The 13,291-nt window shown below is 40.2% G+C and overlaps 1 protein-coding gene across 8 annotated transcripts in view; it reads right to left on the bottom strand.

Moving 5' to 3' along the window:
- DENND1A (DENN domain containing 1A) overlaps window positions 1-13,291 on the bottom strand; it is a 541,250-nt gene that overhangs the window by 243,496 nt on the left and 284,463 nt on the right. The gene's annotated exons all lie outside the window — the stretch shown is intronic.

The raw sequence follows: 13,291 nt of genomic DNA, 5'->3' as shown, positions 1-13,291 counted from the left end.
ACCTTTTCTATACCCACCTGACTTTAATAATACACATGAATATGCTAATTTCTTCAATGTTACAGGTTTTCAATGCCATACAACATAATCCTCTGAAAATGAAGGGGGTTGGAGAGGGAAGGATGGCTATTGCCAGGGGTTGCAGTTTATAATGATGAAAGATCCATAACCCATAAATTCAAGTAAACCAGGTGGATTTTATATGCGAAGTAGCATAAAGTGCTTTTTGACAATATTATGGGTTGGGAATAAGAATGAGCACTTATGATTTATTATTGTTTGATTTGAGTACCAGGTTAACTATCGACCTTTATAAATAAAGCATGAGTGAATTAATAGGTCTGCATACTGACTACCTACCAAGTCCCAGGCACTGGACCAGGTACTCTTAAACGTGTAATTTTAAGCAATCTTCACAAAAATCCAATGAGGTATTATTCTTTCCAACATATAGGTAAACTAAGTCTAGGAGAGATTCAGTAACTGGTACAGTCAGAGTTTGGACACAGATGCAACACCATAGCCCTATAGTTTCCCTTACATTACATTCTTCCTCTTAAATACTTTTAAATATCTACAATATATGAGGCTTTACATATATTATTTCACTCATCTTGAAGCCACTCCTTGAACAAACATTATCATCTCTATATACAGATAAGAAAACAGAGGCACAGAGAAGTAACTTGACCAAGGTCATATAGTAAGCGGATAAGGCATTGCTCAGTCTTGGGTGGGTTTGTCTTTAAACCTGTGTTGTTGTTGTTGTTGTTTTTCTTTTTTTTAACCACCACGAAAAATAGTAGATAAAACTTGTATTTGGAAAGAACATGCAGGATCAAAGTATGGCAAAAGAAAAAGTATTTCTGTTAAAAATTGTTATTCCATTTATTGAGTAATCCTTGTGGGCCAGAAAATAGGTGCTTTACCTGCATTCTCTCTAATCTTCTCAACAACCCTGAGGAAGGCATTATCATCTCCATTTTATAGATGGGGAAACTGAGGCTCAGGAAGGTTAAACAGTCTTCCAAAGGTCACCCAGCTGGACAGGGCCAAGTTTCAAAACCAGGTTTCCTGAACCCCAAACTCTCGCTCTAACCGCCACACAAACTTGAAAAACAAAACTGAGCAAACAAGAAAGGCAGTATAAATTAGTCAACAAGTGTACCTCTGGCCCAGTGGACTGAGGAGTGCTGAGCTAATGAAGTCAGGGTGGGGTTTGTTCTGAAGACAGTGACATGGCAGAGTTATTCTCGCAAACAAAAATACAAGGCCCTCAGCTGAGCATTTCAGTAAAATGCTTAACTGCTGATGAATTACATGAATTTTTCTTTTAGGAGAGGATGGAAGTAAAAAGAAAATAGAAATGAGGAGCTTAAAGAAGGCCAGAAAGCCCATTAGCACTTTTGACAGATCCAAAGATAACTCTGAAGCCACCAAAACGTGGCCTCAAGAGTCTGCCAAGAAGCTTCACGCTGGGTAGAAATATGTTACACAGCTTGCCGTCCAAATAGGGAGACACAGCGTCAGAGACAAATCCTGCGCCTTATTTTGGTGGGAGAAAAAAAAATCACAAGGATACTTTTGTGGATGGGAAAGGGAACATTTCTGAAATAAAAACACCACTTGGTTGAGGCATAACCCCCAGGCCAACCAGGTTCTGAAGGATTCAGGTGCTTGGTCCAAAAACTCTACACAGGTATGTTAAAAATATGTAACATTTAACCAAATTCTCTCTAAACTGTCATGTACTTTTTTTGGTATTTCTCATCCCATCTGTGCTGATTACCAAGATATTTGTGTCTAAACAGAAGCTGTCTTTCTTATCTGCTTCCTCCCTGCCTCTTTCCTTCTGGGACGCCACCCGCCTAGGCAGTGGGAGTGGGTGGGAATGGACTGGAAACCTCGATCAGCCACAGCAGCACCTGTGGGGCAGAACGGACCTTGGGAACACCTGGAGGGAGCCCTTGCAGCTCCCATCAAGCCTTATCTCAGAAGAAAAGCCCTCAGAGAGAGGGGCCTCCTTCCCCCTGCCTTTAAGAATCCGGTAGCTTAAGCTACAACCACCCTCAATTTCTCAGACCTGCCATGCTTTTCACACCCCCAGGCCTTTACTTCCTCTGTTTCCTCTGCCTAGAAGGCTCTTCTCTTCCTTGAGGACACCCATTTACTTTTCATGACTCAGCTCAAATGTCACCTTCTCCTGAAAGGCTTCCTCAACTCCTCATTTGTCAAGCTGCCCTTTGTGATTCCATGACAATTTGTCTCTATCATATAATCACTCAGTTACAAGTATGTTTTTGCCACCAGATTGAGATCCCTTTGGGTAAAATGATGTACCCCATCATCTTAGCAGTTTGATGAAAGAGAGAATCAATGAGTGGAGAAAGCAACTGACTGAAGACTACTGCTCGTTAGCTCAGGCGTGAGCAGGGTGGTATAAGAGAAACACGAGGGCCTCGAAGGGGGACAACGTGGTACGTTAGGAAGAATGGACCACTTGACTTCAGAAAACCTGGGTCTGAGTTGGATGAAGTGATCAATTACTTAGTAATGATGAAGGGCCCACAGGAAAAGAACTGACATTGGAGACTCACAAAGTCAGGTAAGGTAGCTGGAGGAGGGAGAGCTTTTAAAGGTGTCAGTGGCTACATTCATTTTTGTTTGTTTGTTTATTTGTTTATTTATTTGGTTGTGTTGGGTCTTAGTTGCAGCAAGCGGGCTCCTTAGTTGCAGCATTCAAACTCTCAGTTGTGGCATGCATATGGGATCTAGTTCCCGGACCAGGGATCGAACCCAGGCCCCCTGCATTGGGAGTGTGGAGTCTTAACCACTGTGCCACCAGGGAAGTCCCTACATTCATTTAAAATGTAAAGAAATAGGTGATTTGTTCTTCAGGTAACTGGGGCAGGGGGCAGGGAGAACTGTACACAGAGGCAGGTGTACATTTCACAGAGAGGTCAGGGGACGAGGAATAAGAAGAGAAGGCTTCCACAGCAAGTTGTCCTAAGTTAAGACTGTAGCCAGAACACACTGTGAGCTTATATTTATTAAAAAACACAGGTATGCCACTTTCTCCCAGCATTTGGCTTCAGTGGAACTAAGTCTTCAATCTTTCATTTCTGTCTCCTATAATCAGCCAGTCAACAAACACCTGTTTGACTCCTACTAAGTGCTTAGTACCACCCTGGGAGCTAGGCCTGCAGAGATTAACTAAACATGATCCCCATTTTCTAGGAGCAGCGTTAGACCCAGAAACCTCATATGCCAAGAACTGTGATCCAGGCTAGACATGCGCCAGGGCTGGCTGAGAAGGGAAGATTCAACTCTGCCAGATGGATATGGGGGGAAGGCTGGGGAAGACTTGACAGAGGAGAAGATACTTCTCTGGGCCTCCCAACAGGGGGTTCACTTAGGGGACAGGGGGAGAAGCGTGTTCCAGCCAGAGGCAAGGGGGAGAGAGCAGCTCTATGCAGGTCAGTGGAGTGAAGGGCAGGGTGCAGGGCAGGGAGCGTGCTGGGGCAGGGGAGCTGAGTTCAGATCCTGTGGGAGCCTAGACTTGATAATAACAGGGAGGTAACAAGGAGCTGCTGAAGAATCAGGATGGTCCTATCCTGTTGCGGAAAGATCTTCCTAGAGGTCCTGGAGAGGATGCACAAGAGAGGGCAAGCCGGAGGCAGGGCAAGCAGCTAACAGGCTACTGCCACATTCAGGGAAAGAATGAGTACAAGCTATTCAGATAAAAGCTTTGAATATGAATGTCACAGATCTCTGTAAAGTGGAATCACAGGACTTGACAATGGATCAGACTCTGAAAGGGGGCAGGAAGGATCTGGGACAAGGCCCAGACTTCCAGGTTCCTGTGCTCGACATCTGTCCACTTGCCCAACAAGTTTTTTTTAAAGGGAGAGTCCAGTCTTTTAATGAAGGATCAATCCTCCTTCTAAAGAACCATCAATCCTGTCAAACATGGTATTGCTGTCCACCTAGTCTTAGGCCCAGTGTCCTGGGTTATAATGCCATCATGGCGAAGCCTAAATAACCACCCCCTTTATTCCCTGACAATTACTCCTCCATGTGACTCACTTGCTAAAAAGGAAAACCTTGCTTAGACAGACTACTTCCCAGTGTCCATGCTCAAAAGGGCTCAGTTTTCTCAGTGCTAGTAAGTTTTTAGGCTTAAGGAAGAACGTTCCTTTTCTATTCATGGAGTTTAAGCATATTTTCAGTTACATATAGTTATGTGCCTCTGAGCATCCTCCTATATGCCTAGTAATTATTATTTGGGCCCACTCTGTAGGGCTGGGTAGCAGGGACACAAAGCTGACCACTTTCCAGGCCGAACAGGGCTCAAGTCCGAGAAAGGTCTCTGGTTAACAGAGAAAGAGCAGCCCGGAAGTTGAGCTTCAGAAGAGGCACGTACAAGGCTCTCCAGGCTTTTCATTTCTACAAAAGCAACAGCGCGGAAGAACACTTCCAGCTCTAACTCTCTGTGGCTCTAAATCCAGACAAAGAAGAAAGGAAGACACTTGGCAGAACCCCATTTCCCCCAGGAGAAGCCCCATAATGGCTGCTCCCTTTTAGTTGTCCCTGCTGGCTCCTGTGCCGATCCAGGTGGCTGGGGACTTCAGGCTCACTGCGATCCACGCCCCGGGTGAGGAAGCAGGTGGGGGTGGGGGTGCTGATGGGAGGTGGAATGGGCCTCGGAAGGGAGGGGATACAGTGGGGCTCAGAGAAAAAGGGTCTTAGGTTCAGTACCTTAGGGAAATGAGATAATCCCCAAACTAAAGAACTGACTCTAAGCTGGGTACTCCTTGGAGCCTTCGAAACAGATGCTAGTCCGCCCCACGGTCTGTCATTTTATTAGTCTTTGTCACTCTCAGCTTTATACACAGTATAGATGATAAAGACTTACTGTACTGTGTCTGGAGGAGGTTTCTAAGGCAAGAGGCTGGTTTTGTCCAAGGGCCTTATTTCCTGAAATAACTCTTGCTCAGATTATTTTACCATAATGTAAACCTTTAAAATCCTCAATTAATTTTTTAAAATAAGAATTTAGGTCATTTTAGTTGTGTAGGATTCTTAAAAAGAAATTATAAATTTGGATTCTAAAATAATCTGTTTGAGGAAGAATCCCACAAACTCACACAAGCAATCAAATCAGAGAAGTATCTTATAGGAAAGAAAGCAGAGTTTACCCGGAGGTCAACTTTTATCCCTCTGTATGAATGGAAAAACCATTAGAATAAACAATTACCTGACAACTCTTAACAGCAACAATGGAATTCTCTATAATCTCAGTACTTGAAAATAGGTCTTCTACTACCACTTCAACTTTGTTTATTTTTGAAAGTCATGATGAGTTCATAAATCTTTTCTATATCATGGTGCATCTTTTGACAAAGTGGAGTCTGGGCAATGTTATATGTAACTGTCCGTTCTAAATGCTTTCCTCGCATCATTAACCACTTGGTATGACACAGGCCAGATAATTAAGACAGGTTTGTTTAATATTCTAAAAGAAGGTCTATATGATTATCCATTAATCAAAAGTAAACTTCAAACCCTGGCCACTAAAAAAATTCCTTAGAGAGCCAGTTTACAATGTAATTATGAATACATATCTGTTCATGATCTGTGACTTTTTTTTAAAATGCAGGTCAACTGTTTAAATTTATAAAGATTTATGCTCATTTAATTATTGCCTGTATAAAATTCACTCCTACATGTGTTAACTTGATAGACAGAAAAAACCCTGAAGAGCAATTACATAGTGATAGTTTTTCAGTGAAAAAGAAGAAAATATTTTTACACAGAAATTGTAGAAATAATGAGAATTAAGTTCAACAGGGATCTGAAAGTGGAAAGACTTAATTTTCTCCATTTGCTTTTCATTAACATCTTGCAGACGCACTGGCCCAAAAGCCAAGTGAAAGGAACTGTTATTTTTCCTTCTCCTGAGAGTGACTGCATTGCTAATTCATTCATTCATTCATTCATTCAGTCATTCCATAAATACGTACTGAATATCTACTCTGTTCTAGGTACAGTGCTAATTACGGAGATGCAGTGATGAAAAAATCTGATCCCTATCCTTATGGAAGGAGAACTGATAAAAACAGTCACACAATTAATTCTATAATTTACACTTAGGATGAGTGATTTCTTAGGAAGGTACTGGGAGCCAAGGAGCAGAGGCCCAGGACCCAGCAGCGTCTTGGTGATGGAATCAGACTGACCTGAGCGTGAATGCTGGTTTAGCATTTACTGGCTGGGTGGCTAGGGGTAAGTTACTTCATGTCTCTGGGCTCTATCTCCTCTTCAGATCAGGGATAACAACCATACTGTAAGGCTGCTGTGAAGATTTCATGATATAACAAATAGTACCTGATCTGATCCACAGTGCGTGTTCAATCAATACTACCTCCTTTCTCTCTCTCACATTAACCCTTCTCTGAAGCTGTCCAGAAGAATATAATTATCTGCTGACAGAATCAAGTTCCATATCCCAAAGTCCTTTTACCCTTTTCTTTGCTTATTCTCTTAGTTCAAAAGTCCCTAAGAGGAGATAATCAATAAATGTGTACACAACATCTCCCACATGACAGGCACTAGAGTCCTGGACTCTATTTCTTGTACCATTTCCAGTCAATGGTGGCTGCTAAGAGACTTTTGTGGCCAAACATACACTCCATGAAAAGTGTTGCTCTTCACAACCAAAAATGTCAGCAAAAACCAAGAAAAGATAAGCTCCAAGAAGTAATGCTCCCTAGCCCTTGGCCACAACTCAAGAGAGGTTAAGACTAGAATTTTAGGAAAGCTGAAGGACAAAGGGAAAGAAAGGACCATCAAAAGCAGTATCTCTGTGGCACCAGGCATTGAACTTGGAACTTTACATGTAATAGTTCACTTGTTCCTCCCACTTTCCTTTATTAGATAAGGAGGCTTGAGAATATAAGTAAGTATCCCAAGGTCCCAGAGTGGTGGAGCCCAGTGTCTGGCTGTCTCCAAAACTCATGTTCTTTCCACTACAGCAGACTATATCATATTAACAACCCCTTCGTTATTGCTTGTTTCAATTTGCAATGCAGCAATTCAGTCATTTTAAATTAATCCTTGAAAACCTGCCAAGAGATTAAAATGCAAATTTCAACATGGCTAGAGCTCAATAGCGATTCTATGTCAAAAATCACACAAATTGGTCCTACAAAAGTTCAGATTCTCCTTAGAGGAAAAGCTTTCCTGCTTCATTTCATACTGGAAATATGAAAAATCATTTCTTTTCCTTTTTCCATTCCTCATGAATATCAAAAGTCAACTGTAGGGACGCAGGGGGGTATAATGGAAACAAAATGTTTTGGTTCCTTACAAACCTGGGTCACTACACCCCATTTGGAAGCAGACCTTGTGCTATAACCTCAGGCCTGTGAGCCCTGGGTCCCCACATGTAAAATGAGGCTCACGTCTACCTCTCACAGAATAGCTGTAAGGATTTAAATGGAACCATGTATGTTAGGAGTCTGGCAGATTGTTTTTATTATTCTCACTTAGAAACAAACAAGGCCAGCCTTTTACTGGTCTGCAAAGGAAGATTTAGGGGACAATGGGTCATACACAGGGAATTGGTTCATTAGTGGCAAAACCAGCAGAGGGAATGCAAATTTTTTTTAATGGCGGGGGCAGGGGAGGTAGCATACAGTGCAAACAGGAATTGGAGGTGGGGTTATGAAGAAGATAAATTTTTTTTTTCCTACACTATGTCTAATCTCAGTAATTGTGGTTTTGAAAATTGAGAAACTGTCAGGACTTTCAGGTACCTTAAAGTTCTTGAGTAATTCTCAGTCCTTAAAATTAAAAAATAGAAAGATGAACTTAACCTAGGCAATAATTGTTATTATAACATTGTTATAATAGCAAAACATTAGAGACAATCTAAATGTCTGTTAGTAGGTGAAACATAGTTAAAATATGTGGGGATTTCCAGTAAAATATGGTGGATTAAACATATGTATTTGTTTAATACATATTTTCTCTCTCCTGATACCATGCAATCCTCACCACCCCCTGCCAGGAAAAGTCACAATGAAATAATTTTAAAAGATGTAAACCTCAAAGAACAAGAGAAAAGATAGTAATGGAAGAGAGATGTCAAATTTTTTGGAAGCCAGATGTTATTAAATAAATGGTTCTCAACCTGGGTCATTCGCCCCAGTGGGCTTCTGGCAATGTCTGAAGATATTTTTGGTTGTCACAGCTGGGGGGGGGGGGGGGGGGGCGGGTACCATCTTACAGTGGGTAGAGAGAGCCCAGGGATGCTGTTAAACACCCCACAACATACAAAACGATCCTGCACAACAAAGAATGATCTGGTTCTTCAAGAGTGTCAACCGAAACTTTAGTTGAGAAACTAAAGAAGAATGACTTGGCAGCCCAGAAAAGGCTGGGCCCGGGGCACAGGGCAGCAAGCATCCAACCCAACTTACACCACAGAACTCCAAAAAAGTTCAGGAACTGCAGACACCGAGCACCTCTAAAGGCTAGGGGAAGGGTGGCGATAAAAAGAAGAGTAATTCGATCCCAAGATTCTCCTCTCCCACCTCACTCAGCTAGTCAACTGGCCTTTTGGCACCCCTCCTGAGGAAAAACTGTTTACTTTCTAGTAACCAGAAAGGTTTGGGAACACTAGGTACAGCTGAGGACAGGGGATAAAGAATTAAACAAAAAATGGGAGGGGAGCTTAAAGTATACATGCTAAATGTTCATATCCTATAACTTACCACCCCACTCAGCTTCCAGAACACGTGTTATGAAGCTTACAGTCACTGGCAAGAGAAAACTGACTAGTCCAAAAGAAAAGATTCTGATATTGACATTTAAAATCCTCCCCTCATCCCCAGTAGCCAGGCCTCTAAGCCATGATCTACAGTAAAGCCCACCAGGTAACAAGCCCCATTCATGAACACAGAGCTTCCAATTAGCTTTTTAAGGCCTCACTCAGATAGGATTGGGCACCTATTTGAGGAAAGGCCTCTACAATCAAAGATACAGAACAAAACAAACAGAAGAGAGGACCTCTAAGCAAGAAAACAATGCAAAGAGAAGAAAAAAATTTTTAATTTATGAATAACAGTGTCAAAGCAATAAGAAGAAATGTTGTACCCATGAAACAAGATGCCATTAAAAAATGAATAATCTATTGTACAACACCAAAAAGCTCTTGGATATTAACAGTGATGGCAGAAGTAAAGAATTCAAAAGGGTGGGAAGATTAGTTGAAGAAAGTAGAAAGAAGACCAAAAGAGACATGGAAAATAGAAAAGTTATGAAAATTAAAGGATCAACACTAGGAAGCTTAACATGCCACCATAGAGACCCCAGAGAAAGAAAAGAGAAAAAAATAAAGAAGAATTTTTTCAAAGAAATAATGTGAGAACATTTCCCAGCTCTAAAGGACATGAATTTTCAGACTGTATGGGTCCACCAAATATCCAGCACAGTAGATGAAAATGGACCCATAGCAAGGCAAATCACTGTACAATTTCAAGATACTAGAGACAAATAAAGGATCCAAAAAAACCCCACCCAAAATAAAAACAAAAAAAGACCCCAGCAATCAGAATGGATCAAGACTTCTAAGCTTCAACGTGAAATCTAGAAGTCAATGGAGCTATGTCTTCAAAGCTCTGAGGGTAATTCCCAACCCTATCTAGAGTAGAATAAAGTCATTCGCAGTCATGCAAGGTCTAAACATGTTGCCCCCAACACTGTCAGGAAACTACTGGAAAATGTTTCACCAAAATAAAGGAATAAGATAAGTAGTAAGATGTGAAATCCAGGAACTCTTATTTGACAAAAGTATAAGAAAGAAAACGTATCATAATCTATCATATGATTCAGCTTGTTCATTGAAATGTAAACATTAACTTTTGATTTAAATTTTTTCCTGAAGACAGAGAAAGGATGGGGGAGGGGAAACGTGAGTGAGAAAAGGATACTTTATGTATATGTGTGTTTCTGGGGGAGAGGGGATCAGAGGTAATAAAAGACCTAAATTCATCTTCCATGAGAAAGTCAATAACTGTTATCTGAAACAGAAAAATTAAGAACAGCAATATGAGCATGTCAGGTAAACACATGGAGAGAAATACTACAACTGCTAAAAACCTGAAGGTAGCTGCCTCTGGGGAATGGGAATAAAGGAAAATTTGGAAACTTCATCAACAATTATGTGATACTACATGTTTGTTTAAGCCGTTAATATGTATTACTTTCATAAGAATAAAATACCATTAAATAAAAATATCACTTAACATAGATGAAAGATATGAACAGTTTTGAGAGTACATTAAAAAAATAAGTTGCCAAACAGTATGAATAGTACTGTTTTATGTCTAAAAAAATGTCTACAACACATAAGGATTCATACATTTAACATGTAAATTCACAGAGAAAGGTCTGAAATGACACTCATCAAACTCTGGATGGAGAATGGGATTGGGGTGGGGGAGGGATGGTGGGGCTGGGATGGTGGTAATGTGGGACCTTTCACTTTTTTTAATATGTACTTCTGAATTGTTTGATTTTTTTTACAACAAAGATATTTGTAAAGAATTTTTCATAACACAGGTAAATTTTCATAATACATTGTCATAGAAAAAGCAGGTATAAAGGTATATAATTGATATGATCCTCCCCCACTGTGTTTTTTAAAATGTAGCTTCCAAGCTTTAAAAAAAAAAAAATCAAAAGAACCCTTTTATCTCAAACAAAATATTACTGAATTCCCAATTTAAGTAGATAGAAATGAACCTGCTCTGAATAAAGCAGAAGCATCCATGCCCTGGTGGGTCAGCCGTTTAGCTCCCTCAGTCCTTCCCATGTCCCAAAGAACCTCAGGCAGGGCTCCAGGTAGAACAACTTGAAAACTACTACTATCACAGAAATGAAGAAAAGAAAAACTCAGAACATGACTTTCTCAGGGATTACAATGATTTTTTCTTTTGCTTCTTTTTTTTTTTTTTTTTTTTTGCGGTATGCGGGTCTCTTACTGCTGTGGCCTCTCCCGTTGCGGAGCACAGGCTCCAGACGCGCAGGCCCAGCGGCCATAGCTCACGGATCCAGCTGCTCCGCAGCACGTGGGATCCTCCCGGACCGGGGCACGAACCCGCGTCCCCTTCATCGGCAGGCAGACTCTCAACCACTGCGCCACCAGGGAAGCCCTCTTTTGCTGCTTATAATACACATATATACATACCATTCCTATGACTTGGAATGGTTTAAACAGTAATAATATCTGTTCCTTACCATGCCTATATAACCAACTAAACCTGACACATTCATAGCAGCGAGGGGTGGAGAAGGTCAATAGAACTCCATTAATCTTTCCAAGTTATGATTCTATACTCATATTTCCTATTTCTTAGGGTGACTTGGATCAGTTACATTTTTCTAGAAAATTTTATATTATCACAATTTTCAAATTTATTGCATACGTCTAAGATTATTTTGTTGTTTTTAGAAATTTAGTTTTTAAAAAGTCTATTTTTCAATTTTACTTTAACAATATTTTCTAACTAATTACATTGTAATTTATTCTTCAAGTTCGGATTTTTTTATCGCTATCCTTCTTCTGGCTTCTTGAATTGCAAGTCAAGTTCATAATTTTCTAAAGTTATTATTTATAATGAAAGCATCCAAAGCTATGAATTTTCACAAGAGTAGTTTTGGCCAAATCTGTTAGGTTTTTGTTGTTCAGTGTTCTCACTAATTATTCGATAATTATTATTATCTAAATAATATCCAATTTCAATGTTTTATCTTCTTTGACCCAACCACTCCTTCAAGTAGATGAATATTTTTTAAATCTTTATTCATCATTAATTTCTAGGTTTATTTCATTGTAATAAAAGACAGTGGCCTGTAAGAGTTTGAGTTTTCCTGTTTTGAATTCTTCAGTGCAATCTAACACATAATCAATTTTTTTTTTTTTTTTTTTTTGTGGTATGCGGGTCTCTCACTGCTGTGGCCTCTCCCATTGCGGAGCACAGGCTCCGGACGCTCAGGCTCAGCGGCCATGGCTCACGGGCCCAGCCGCTCCACGGCACGTGGGATCTTCCCGGACTGGGGCACGAACCCGTGTCCCCTGCATCGGCAGGTGGACTCTCAACCACTGCGCCACCAGGGAAGCCCCATAATCAATTTTTATAAACGTTCCATGCCACAGCCCTGGCTTCTGCTCTTTCTGCAGGACTTTTCCAGTTCTTTTTGGGTTCCTTCATTGTCTACACCCTCTTGACTGCTCAATAACCATCTCCTTTACGTTGCAGAAATTCCTCAAATTTTCTACCTCATGGTGGCTCCTTCTGCCATTACGTGGACATTTTTCTCCTTAATTTTATAGTTCTCTTATCATTTCAATGGAATTTTTTGAGAGATGAAAGGTAAAATTATGGGCTCAAAGTGTAAAACAATATATAAGAACTCAGTTTCTAGTATCAGAAAGATCAATGTTTGAATTCCAGTTCTACCATTTCTGTGCTGTAGGACCTTGAATATGTTACTTAAGTTTTCAGGACCTCTGTTTCCTTATATAAAATAATAATTAGGGTACTGACTACCTAAGCTTATTATGAGAGGTAAATGAGAAAATACAGGTAAAGCATTGAATACCTTATTTGACAAGCACTAGTACTCAATGAACATTAGCTATTGTTGTTAAAATGGTAACTGTGGTGTGGATTTTTTTATTACTTAATGTCAAACCAAAAAAAAGCAATATTTTCCACCAGAGCCTAATCACATAGATAGTAAACTTTGTGAATATCTTCGACAATCCCAGCTTATTAAGACTGTTACCTAATCACAACACTATAGCCTAACTTCATTAATTAAATGTGATTACCTGACTTATTCCAGTACTTTAAAAAAGTAATCAAGTACATACCCAAAAGAATCAAAAGGATTGAACACAAAGTTCAATCTGTACACCAAAGTTCAAAGCAGCATTATTCACAATAGCCTAAAGGTGGAAGCAACCCAAGCGTCCATCGACCGATAAATGAAACGTAGTATGTTACGTATATATAATGAAATATTATTCAGCCTTAAAAAAAGAAGGAAATTCTGACACATGCTACAACATGGATGAACCACAAAGGCATTATGCTAAGTGAAGTACACCAAACACTAAAGGACAAATATTGTAAGATTCTACTTAAATGAGGTGCCTAGAGTAATCAAATTCATAGAGACAGAAAGAATAGTGGTTGCCAGGTGATGATGGGAGGAGGAG

This window comes from Pseudorca crassidens, chromosome 7 (genome assembly GCF_039906515.1).
Source record: "Pseudorca crassidens isolate mPseCra1 chromosome 7, mPseCra1.hap1, whole genome shotgun sequence".
NCBI lineage: Eukaryota > Metazoa > Chordata > Mammalia > Artiodactyla > Delphinidae > Pseudorca > Pseudorca crassidens.
The sequence above is the reverse complement of the archived record's forward strand: the minus strand, read 5'-3'. Positions and strand labels throughout refer to the sequence as shown.